Consider the following 10,427-nt stretch of genomic DNA (forward strand, 5'->3'; position numbering starts at 1 on the left):
TTTTAGGAGATAAATACTGTTAGTTTCCTCTCCAACCTAGCCACGGCAGAGCACCCTTGGCTTTTGGAAGGGCCTGAGGTTGGGAACCGTATACCTTTTGAATATTTGGTTAACTATTCGGAACAAGGCCTAAAGGTTAGCAATTTAGATAAACGTGTCACCACTATACACTGAACGATCCCCGTTTGTCTCGGACTTTCCAATGTTGCTGGGACGGGTAACCATACTTAAGATGATTGTCCTCCCTTAGTTACTGTATTTTTATGGCTCTCCCCCTCAGTTTGCCTTGGGTATTCTTTGATGAACTAAGATCCAAGTACTCTGAACTCCTCTAGGGTGCCCAGCGTAGGCACCTCTCAATAGAAAAGGCCATAAACCCATTACAAGTGGGCGGCATGGTAGCGCCTAACCCAGAGATTGACTACATGGCCACACAGTTGAATTGGTTGGCACACTGACTGGCATGGGATACGGATCTGGAGAAGCAAGATATAATAAACCTACTGGAGCATAGTGACCTTTTGAGACTTCTATTCCATAACCAACCTGCAGCCACTTGCACCAGGGCAGTCCGTAAATCAAACTTTGCTGGAGCACCTACTCTAGGAATCTGGGGAGGGGGACCCTGAATTCCCACAATCTTCCACTGTAGACAGAACCAGCAATGATGAAGGTGTCAAAACGGCACAACATAGAGGCCCAGGATCCAACTGGGATAATCACAATGGGTAACCTATACATATACAGGGACGATGAGCGTATCACGTTTGAGGTCCTCATGGAGAAAGACGACTGACACAGTGGCCAGTTTCTGGCTTATTGGGCTTTGCGGACCGCGATTGCCTTCACATGGAGGGTTGAAGTCCTGACTACTAACACACGGGAGGAGGGCCTGTAAGGTGGTGACTTGCATTCACAGTGCACTGGCCCTGCATTCCACACTTCCTTGACTGCATTAAAGGCTAAGTGGGAGCAGAAACCAGGAGAAGATATTGCCGCCAAAATAGTGGGGAAAATTTTGGATAAACTAAGACCAGGAGTAAGAATCTGCATTTTAAATACACTCAGTTAAACTGTACATAAAACTTTGAAAACTAAACGCACACCCAAATTTATGGCTGTGGCTCTGCTTCTAGGGAAACGGTGCATAGCAGTGAACTGGAAGTTAACTATGACCCCTCAAACTTCAAGATGGCTCTGAGACTTGATAAAATGGTGTACTGCAGAAATAAATGTAATGACTCATATATTCCAACTAGGGAGGGGTTCCCCCGCCACAGGATGGGGTACACTATTGATTGCTATCGAAGCCTAATCAGTTGAAAGGTCCCCGTAGATCATACCGTGTAGCACAGAACACTCCGAGGGGGGTTGGGAGCTCATGAATCATGAGTGACCCCAAGAAGTTAGATTGCAACATACTTTCCACAAGGACGGGGCGCCCATAGTGTCTTGAAGGCCCTATACGCTAGTTACAAGCCATACCGTCTGAAATATTCTGTTGTGCCCACTGCTGAGGTACTACGGAACTATGCCAAATTGTAAAGTGGGACTATGTAATTTCATGACCGCTGCATGATTATACTTGTGAAATGTATACATTTATGATTATGGTTTGATTGTTTATGTTTAACTGATGTTACCAAAAATGACTCAAAATACAACAGCTGACGGATAGATACCATGGTGGCACCTGTATGGAGTTTGTACTACATAGTAGATAAGATGTATAAACCGAGATTATCAGCTGTATTGCAGAGAAATGGAAACAAAGAGCAAAAAAAGGAAGGATTGGGAAAGCATGGAGTACTTCCCACCTGGATTTTGGATAAGCCGTTTGGTAGTTTCCTCACAAGGTAGGTTTTTTTGTTAAAGAGCAAGGACCTGTTAGCTGGAGGGTGTATGTGCTGGCACCGGCACTTAATCATCAATACCGGCGATTTGCACAAGCCCCAGTTCAGGACACATTCACAATCCTACATGAGGCACGCGGAGATCACAGGATATATTGAGCCGACCCGAGAATCGAATCTGGTTCCGCCGCTCCGAAGTTGCCGGCTCTGGCCAGTAAGCCACATCCTCTCTCCTCTTGCATGGTTGGTAGTTGGTTCAGGCGGCGCTGATAGAGAAGGCTTGATATCGGTACGGACACACGTCTTACTTCTCCTGGTATTCAACAATGGGCATGAGGATGCCGTGTGGAAATAAACCTGCTCTGACGTTTTGGATCTGAAATACAAGTATTAACCTTGCCTTTGAAGACCACGCTTGTCTATACTACTTTTCCAGACCTGACGATCCCACGGTTGGGAATGAAATGCTTTGACTGAGCTGTTATGTTGTAAGAAGGAATTGGTTGTGAAGAAAGAATATGAACAAAGGTTTTTAAAAAAATTAGATTGCCTTGACTTCATCACCTGATGCTCCTTCTATTGCTTTATAGGCGCTAATAAAGAACCGGGGCTCTTGTGCGGAGGCAAGCTGCCTCCTCACAAGAGCCCCGGCACTTTGTTTTTTTTTACAAATTAACCACTGCACGGACCCTGCATTATGTGGGTGCAGAAAAGAGGCAGTGGTGGACAGTCCCAGGCATTGAGTACTCTTGGGAGATGCATGGTGCACTTAAGGGAAATATTAGTCAAGTTTGAAAAGAGGAACTCTTTTCAATGTCACTGTTACTAGCTATTTGTCTGGGGCAGGACAGCCACAGACATGGCTAAACCTAATCTCCTACATAAATGTTTTAACCCGCCCTCACTACCCCACATGCAAAAATGAGGTGACCCAAAAGCCTCCGCACCTTGCACAATTCAAGACTCGGTGCTCTGCAAGCTTCCTGCAACAACACAATCCCTTGCACCTTCTCTCCAGGCAGCCTCACCAGCACCTGCTCTGTGTCCAGCAACATTCCTAAAAAGAAAATCAGAGTTGTACTGAGATCCTGTGGCGTAACATAAGTTGGTTAGTGTCAAGTAGGAACTGTCATTGACCGCGCTGGCACTGACAATAGGTGGTACAGGCTGTGGTGGCCTCCTGACGAGGGCCCGGGCACTTATTTTTTCACAAATTAAGAACTGCATCATTGTCTGACAGGTATTGCTCCCTCTGAACTATTTCCTCTCTTGATGCTGGTGTGTTTGAGCCATACTTAGACCAGCCAGTAACTGCAGCCTCTCCCCAACCTCCACTACCACGATTCCTTGTTTACCCGCGCAGACGATTTGGCCTGAAGTCGCTCCCAATTGGTGGGCCCCACAAGCCAGTCCCGTATTTTCTACACACACCCTGCTGTCTCCTGGTCTGAAATCCACTCTCACCTTCCGCCTTTTCCTCTACCCCCTGCTACTAACTTCCCACACCCCTGCTTTTGCATTTCTCGTGGTGCCCTGAGAACGTTTTTATCCCACTTCCCAGCCTCTAACACTGCATGACCTCAGTGGCGGCTGCTTGCATTGCTTAGTGGTGAGGAGGAGGAAGAAAACAATCAAAAGGAAAGACATCATTAAAATTATTAAAAGTGCACTTACCTGCCGCTCCGATGGACGCCACCTTGCTCATCTCTCCCAATCCTCGACTCTGTCTGCCACTGTGCAGGTTCCCAGATGCAAATCCAGGTGCTTCTCTCACTTTGGGAGGACTATTCCCAGCATGAGAGGAGTGCTGGGTTTGGTCTGAGCGACCTGCTTTGCCGCTCAGACAGTGCCTGGGAATACGTCACGTGTCTCCATCCCAGCTGTGCAACACAGTTGGGTTGGAGAAACCTAAGTGCACATGTCTGTTTGGCCGGCCTAAGACGGCCTGACAAACTGACATACTCACTCAAAAGTGCCCACCACTCTTCCCCGTGCAATGCCTGTCACACAGGATTGCCTGTCCTGCCCCACTGAACACTTTCGTCGTCACCTGTCAGACAGGCAAAAGTAAAATGATAATAAAATGCTTTTATTATCATTTTATATTTCATCTTTTAGCAGGTGGGCAGTGCTCCAACGCCATTATGGAGGAGCCGCCCCTGCATGACCTTCTGATGCACCTGAACCTGCATTCACTAATGTGACCCCTAGCTTGCTATCCCACCCCCACGGACCTGCTTTCCTGGCCACTTCCTCATAAATAAATATATCTGCCATGGCTCTTCCTGTGATTCTCAATCCCTCCCTTACCCACTTCTCCTGCCTTTTCAGTTTCCCCATACCTGCATACCGGCACGCTCGCTCTCTGGACTTCTTTGCAGCATTGTATCATCAGCAGACGCAGCAGTCTGGCACGTCTTGCGGTGTGCCACCTGCTACACAATTCCCACCACTGTGCCTGGAGGAGGTGGTGTTGTCCAGCTCCAAACCTTGGTGTGCACGTCATAGCCCCTCCCGCCACACTGGTGCTTAACCCTGATTCCACTCCAGCCTGGCATCTTCCTCTTGGTCGTGTCCCTGTCTTAAACTGTCGCTGCCCTCTCCTGCCTAGCTCTAACGCACTTCCAATGGGTCATTCTAAACCAGGCAAGCCCGTGTGTGGTGACACCACTATATGCCCCACCTCCCCTACAGGCCTCTTAATTGCCCCCTCACGTCCCCTTGGTATTGAACATGCAACTCTTGTAGTGCCATGCCCACTGATGCCTAACGTTTTGGCCGGGCTCAAACTCCAGGCTTTTAGTAAAGAATCCCTCCCGGTCACGCACAGTGTGCGCATTGCCGCTCTCATGCAGCGGCGGCTCCTCCATTAAGGTGGAGGAACCTCACCCTACTGCTCTCTCAGCAGTGAAAACATGGAAAATAAAATGATAATAAAGCAGCTTAGAGCGGAGTGAGCTGAGCCATCCTAATGGGCTGCAGGGAGAAGGAGTGGTGGGCACTCATGTAAGTGCGCATGTCGGTTTGGATGGGCGTCCTAGGACAGCCAAACTAACATGCTCAATTAGATCTCTCTACATGAGGTGTACTGCACACACTGGGTGGAGAACAGACACAGGCTCCCAGGGCCTGACTGAGCCTCAAACTAAACCGCTGAAACCAATCCCGGTGCTTCTCCCATGCTGGGTATTACCAGCATGAGAGCAGCGTCTGGATTGGTGTAGGGACTCTGGGAGCCTGTGCATGGAGTGCCGGGAGTCGAGAGGAACAGAACAGCACTGAAGCAGCGGCCGCCAAGTAAGTGCTACTCTATTTTGTTTCTTCTTTTTTGTCTCTCGCGCTGCCCCCCTACTTTTATTTGAAAGCAGCCACCACTTCCTCAGTGCCTCTGCTTAATCCATCCTCACAACCCCAGGCTATACCTAAGCTCCCTTAAAGTACCTCAGCTACACATTTATCTTCTGTGACACAAACCCACTAACCCAGTACTCCAACTGCCCCACTCCTGGCCTAAAAACGAACCCTCAACTAACCTGACAGACAACTGCCACTTTGTCCATGGCTTAGTAATCAGCCAAAGAGTCTGAACTCCTGAACCCCCTTACCCTTAAAACCCCTTTTGCCTAACCCGTCCCACTCGCCAACTCTAATCTATCCGGTTCCCTTCCCTCAGTGGCCAGTGCCACATGCTTGAACAAATCCGAGGGGAGACGGGAGAATTGGCCTTGCTTCCACAGACAAACCATCGGCCTGTTTTAAAAATGTTTTACCTTTCTTTGTGAAATAAAGACTATTTTTACAAAATAAAATCTGCAAGTGAGTTCTCTTTTGGTTTCTTTTCCCCCATAGGTCATTGCTCAGGTGTTATTCAATAAAAACCTCCTTCAGATCAGCTGTGCTGACTAGGTCTTCGTGTGACACGTCTTCAGTGATCTTTTTCTAGAAATGTTTTTATTTCACATATTTAAGATAAATGTTACCTTAAAAATATCTTAATTGAGAAGCTACGTTGGTCAGGGGGGACAGCAGTATTGGTTGTTTTTTCTAATTATAGATCAGTTTTAGCAAATAGCAAATACTCATTGTATGTATCAATTACTGATTGATAATCTTGTCTTTGAAACAAGTTTATCCATAAATTAAACAATTTGAAGTTTTCATGGAAATGTAGTACCACAAGTTGTTCCTAGGATCTCTATAAAGACCACTACAAGCTCCCAGTGTGGCTCCAGCTGCACTAGCGCCTCATGTGGTGTGCTCCTGTTACTGCCTCTGGCTCACAACCCTCCTGTGCACTAATATTCCAAGTCTCTCTTACAAAACCCTCAACCCTTTGCGGCAACCTAGCAGGTGAGATTTTAGGATGTGCCGTCATCCACTTCAACACTCACATTAGGTTGGAAAGTCGTGATTTTTTTAAACCTTATGATAATTTACCTTTCACAGCATATGTGTTTAAAGTACACTGGACTTTGCTAAAGATTCGTTTTCAGCCATTTCCAGATTACTTATTTTCGCCCAAAATAATCCAGACCGCAACAACCAAAAACATCACTGATAGCATTAAAGGCCACTTTATTAATAAGATCAGGTAATTCTTCTAATATCAATAAATACTAACACATGTTTTATATTTTCTTCGAAACCATACAATTTTGAACTTTATACCAAAACCGTATATTTCATTTCAAACTTTATTTCGTTGTAAATGTATTGACCAAAACCATCCATAAACTTCATTTCATGAATTCACCCCATATTTCCAACATATTTCAATTTTCCTTCTTTTCCTTTCCTTTTCCCCATCCTGATCCTCCCCCACCCTCTCCCATAAATTCTGATTCTATCGGTGGGGCCGTTGTATAATAGGAGCTGTATCCTGGTTGCAATAACCTTCGCTAGGATCTTTACATCAATATTTATCAACGATAACGGACGGTAAGAGTCGCATTCAGTTACGTCCTTGTCTGGTTTGGGGAGCGCCACTAGGAGTGCTTCTCTTAGCGAGACAGGAAGTCTACCCTCTTCAAATGCCTCGACGTACATTTCGGCTAAGTGTGGTATCAAAAAAACCTGGTATGCTTTGTAGAACTCTCCAGGGAGCCCATCCAGCCGAGGTGCTTTGTTATTTGGTAAGGAGTTTATCGCGTCTATAATTTCATATTTAGTGATATGATGTCATAAGAATTTCCGGGGAGTGTCCAACAACCATGCAAGAGCTACATCATGTAAATATTGATTAACTTCTATTGGGGTGGCGTTGGTTCTTGTTTCATAGAGTTGGAAATAATAGCCTTTGAAACAGTCTAAAATAGATGAGGTATCATATAGTGTGTGATTTTCTTCATCTATGATCTGTGTTATGTAGGACCTGTGGGCGCCGACCTGATTTTACTTGACAAGGCTCGCCCTGTTCTACCTCCCTCTCCATAATTTTGCGCTGTGTATCTACGTTATTTATATTTTATCTCATCTGCGGCATATTTCTGGTAATCATCCATCCTCTCCCTGTTTGCCGCCAATAACGCAGGATTTCGCGTGTGTGTATGTTCTCCCTCAAGTTGTTTGACATCTCTTTCTATCATTTTTAATTGTTGCTGAATGTCCTTCAAAATCCCAGCATGTTTGCTAATGCAATGGCCCCTAATTGTAACGTTAAATGCCTCGCATAGTGACCCTGCATTATCCACTGATCCTGAATTAAAATCAAAATAGTCCACTATAACTTGTTGTAGTTCGTTGCGAAACACTGGGTCTAAAAAGGCGCTCCCCTGCAGCCTCCATGTGAATTGCCTAGGTATGTATGTAGGGACCTCTAGTGGGAGGCAGACAGGTGAGTGGTCTGATAGCGTTCAATCGTCTTTGTCCACGTACATGCATCTTGTGTGAGCAGCCAATAGTCTATTCTTGACCATGTGCTATGCGTCGTTGATCTACATGTTCCCTCCTTGCGTCCACTGTGTCTCAACCTCCATATGTCAGTCATCCCCACATTTCCATGCCTTCTTTTAGTACTTTGGCCGCTTGTTTACCGTACCTTTCATTTCCAGTTGACCTATCAAGGACTGGGTCCAGACATGTATTGAAATACCCTGCCCATATTATTGTCGTACTCCGTAATTCCCTAAGTTTAGAATATATGTCTGCATAAAAACTGGGATCGTCAGTGTTTGGACCATAGGACGTGACTATTGTCAGTACTGTACCTCCAAAATTCCCTTGTACTATAACATAACGATCTTGGTCGTCTTTAACAGCGTGAATAGGCTGGAATGGGATGCTGCGCCTAATTAACAGCAGTACACCTCTAATATACATAGAGAATGAGGACCCCATGCGGTACGTCTCCCATCTTGCACCCGCCCGTGTTTCAGTGAAGGCTGTAAGATGCCAACATCTATACTGTGTCTATCAAAGTATGCCAGAACTTTAAGTATTTTCTGCGGACTTTGAAGTCTGCGGACATTCCACAATATAAACGTTAGTTTTCGGGTATTCGAGTCGGCATCAGCCATGCCTACTTTTTTTACATACTAAAACCACCTCCGCTGCAAATTCCAAGTATATTTAAAAAATTGTATGTACAATTTCCCAATGCTGACCAGACTTTTCCTACCTGCCCATTACCCACCCCCTCCCACTCCGCCACATCCTGTGTGGCGGAGCCAATCTCAAATCGGTTTGCCATAATGCCCAAACTTCCCCTCCCACCCTCAGTTTTTTTTTTAATAATAATAATAAACTGGTGTGGTGCACACAGAAGGGCGAGAGCTGCCATCCCATTTCTTGTGAAGTAACCCACATGGGCGGTCGCCCTGTCAACTTGTATACCAAAAAACTCAACATAGCACATCGTACCTGCAAATTATTACTACTCAGACATACGCCAGTATTAGTGGGGAGTTGTAAGGAAACTAGAAACAAAAAATGAACAATCATGCTGGACTTGACATTGCTTTAGTAGGGTACTCCCAAGTGCAAACATTTGACTTATATGTTCTCTCTTAGCTTTTGTGTTCCGCGACTAAGCTCTAGCGATGGGCGTGCCGTCACCATGACCAGAATACCCGCACCATATTTTAAACGACTGTCGCGTTCAAGTGACTTTTTGTATGCCAGAAGCTGGATACTCCTGTTTTACGCAGCAACCTCCTCCCTCTGTTATTTCTGTTCTGTGCAACCATTTAGCAATCTGTATACATGAAGGAGTGACCGCTGACACATACCATTTGTAGTTATTCAACGTCTGAGGTAGTAGATTGTTCTTCCAGATCCCCTCTTGGAGAATTCCTCCTCAAACTCCGTTGATCTTTCTGTTGGAGGACCTTCTGCACGTCCTCGGGTTCATTGTAAATCTTTGACTTCCCGTCGTCCGTGATTCTGAGTCTGGCAGGGTATAACATGGCATATTGTATATTTAAATCTCTCAGTTTTAGTTTTGCTGGGCCACACTTCTTCCTTGCTTCTTGAACAGACACTATAAAGTCCAGATATAGGGAGATATCCATGCCTTCGTGGCTTAATTTGCCCAATCTAGCTTTCCGAAGTGCTGCATCAAGGTCCCAGTGTTTTAATATCCGTGCAATGATAGGTCTTGGTCTCGAGCCAGCTGGTGGTTTTGGTGCCAAGGATCTATGCACTCTCTTGACTATGAATATTTCTGAGAACATCTCCCGCCCCAGCAATGAGATGAGCAATTGGTCGACATATCGCTCCATAGGTCCTGTGTTTGTAGTTACCGATACGCCCGTCAGGCGGATATTATTTCTGCGAGACCTCGCTTCCAAATCTTCTGCTTTCGCTGTTAAGGCCGCCAGATGTTTATCCATTTTCCCCTGCTTCATGTCCATCTGCACCTGAGTTTCTTTGGCCTTGGATTTTCGGCCATCAGCCATATCAAGTCTTTCTGTGTGCTTGTCCAAACGTCCAGACATCCGGTCGACTCGGTACGTCAGAGAGTCTATTTTACCATCAATATCTGTTAGTGCTGTTTGAATCGTGGTGAACATGGTCTGTACGTCATCATTTGTGACCCCTCCCGTTGCACCTCCCGCCGTTTGCGTTGATGGTTGGTCTTCCACTCCTTGATCTAGTTGTTTTTTTGCCTGTTCAAAGGTAATTTTGGGCTGATTCCTGTCTGTCTTGAACATAGTTCCGGTGGTTCTTGTCCCCTGCGGCAGGCACTTAAAAAGAAAAATGGTGACAAGCAGGTACGTAGTGGAGCTATTGCAGAAGCTGCATCAGCGTGGGTGCACCTCCTTTATGATGTGTTATACCCGTTACGAGCAGATACGCAAACCTGGGCGTGCACTGGTGTGGCCAGGCTTAGAGTCCCGCGAATCTTCCTGCTCACGGTTAGCACGTTGGGAAACCATTGGCACTCTTTCGTGTCTCTCCTCACCTCCTCCCCGCCTTAGCTGCAGTACAGCTTGTAGTTTCAGGTTTCTGGTGTGGGCTACCTTGCACCTTCAGCTATGGTTGTCCCGGCGTCACCCTCAGTTATGGGATCTGCGTGTCGCCTCGGTATTGCAGCTGAGTGTAGATGTGATAGCTGCCCTGCTGTGTTTTCTTTAA

This window comes from Lissotriton vulgaris, chromosome 2_1, assembly GCF_964263255.1.
Source record: "Lissotriton vulgaris chromosome 2_1, aLisVul1.2, whole genome shotgun sequence".
Classification (NCBI taxonomy): domain Eukaryota; kingdom Metazoa; phylum Chordata; class Amphibia; order Caudata; family Salamandridae; genus Lissotriton; species Lissotriton vulgaris.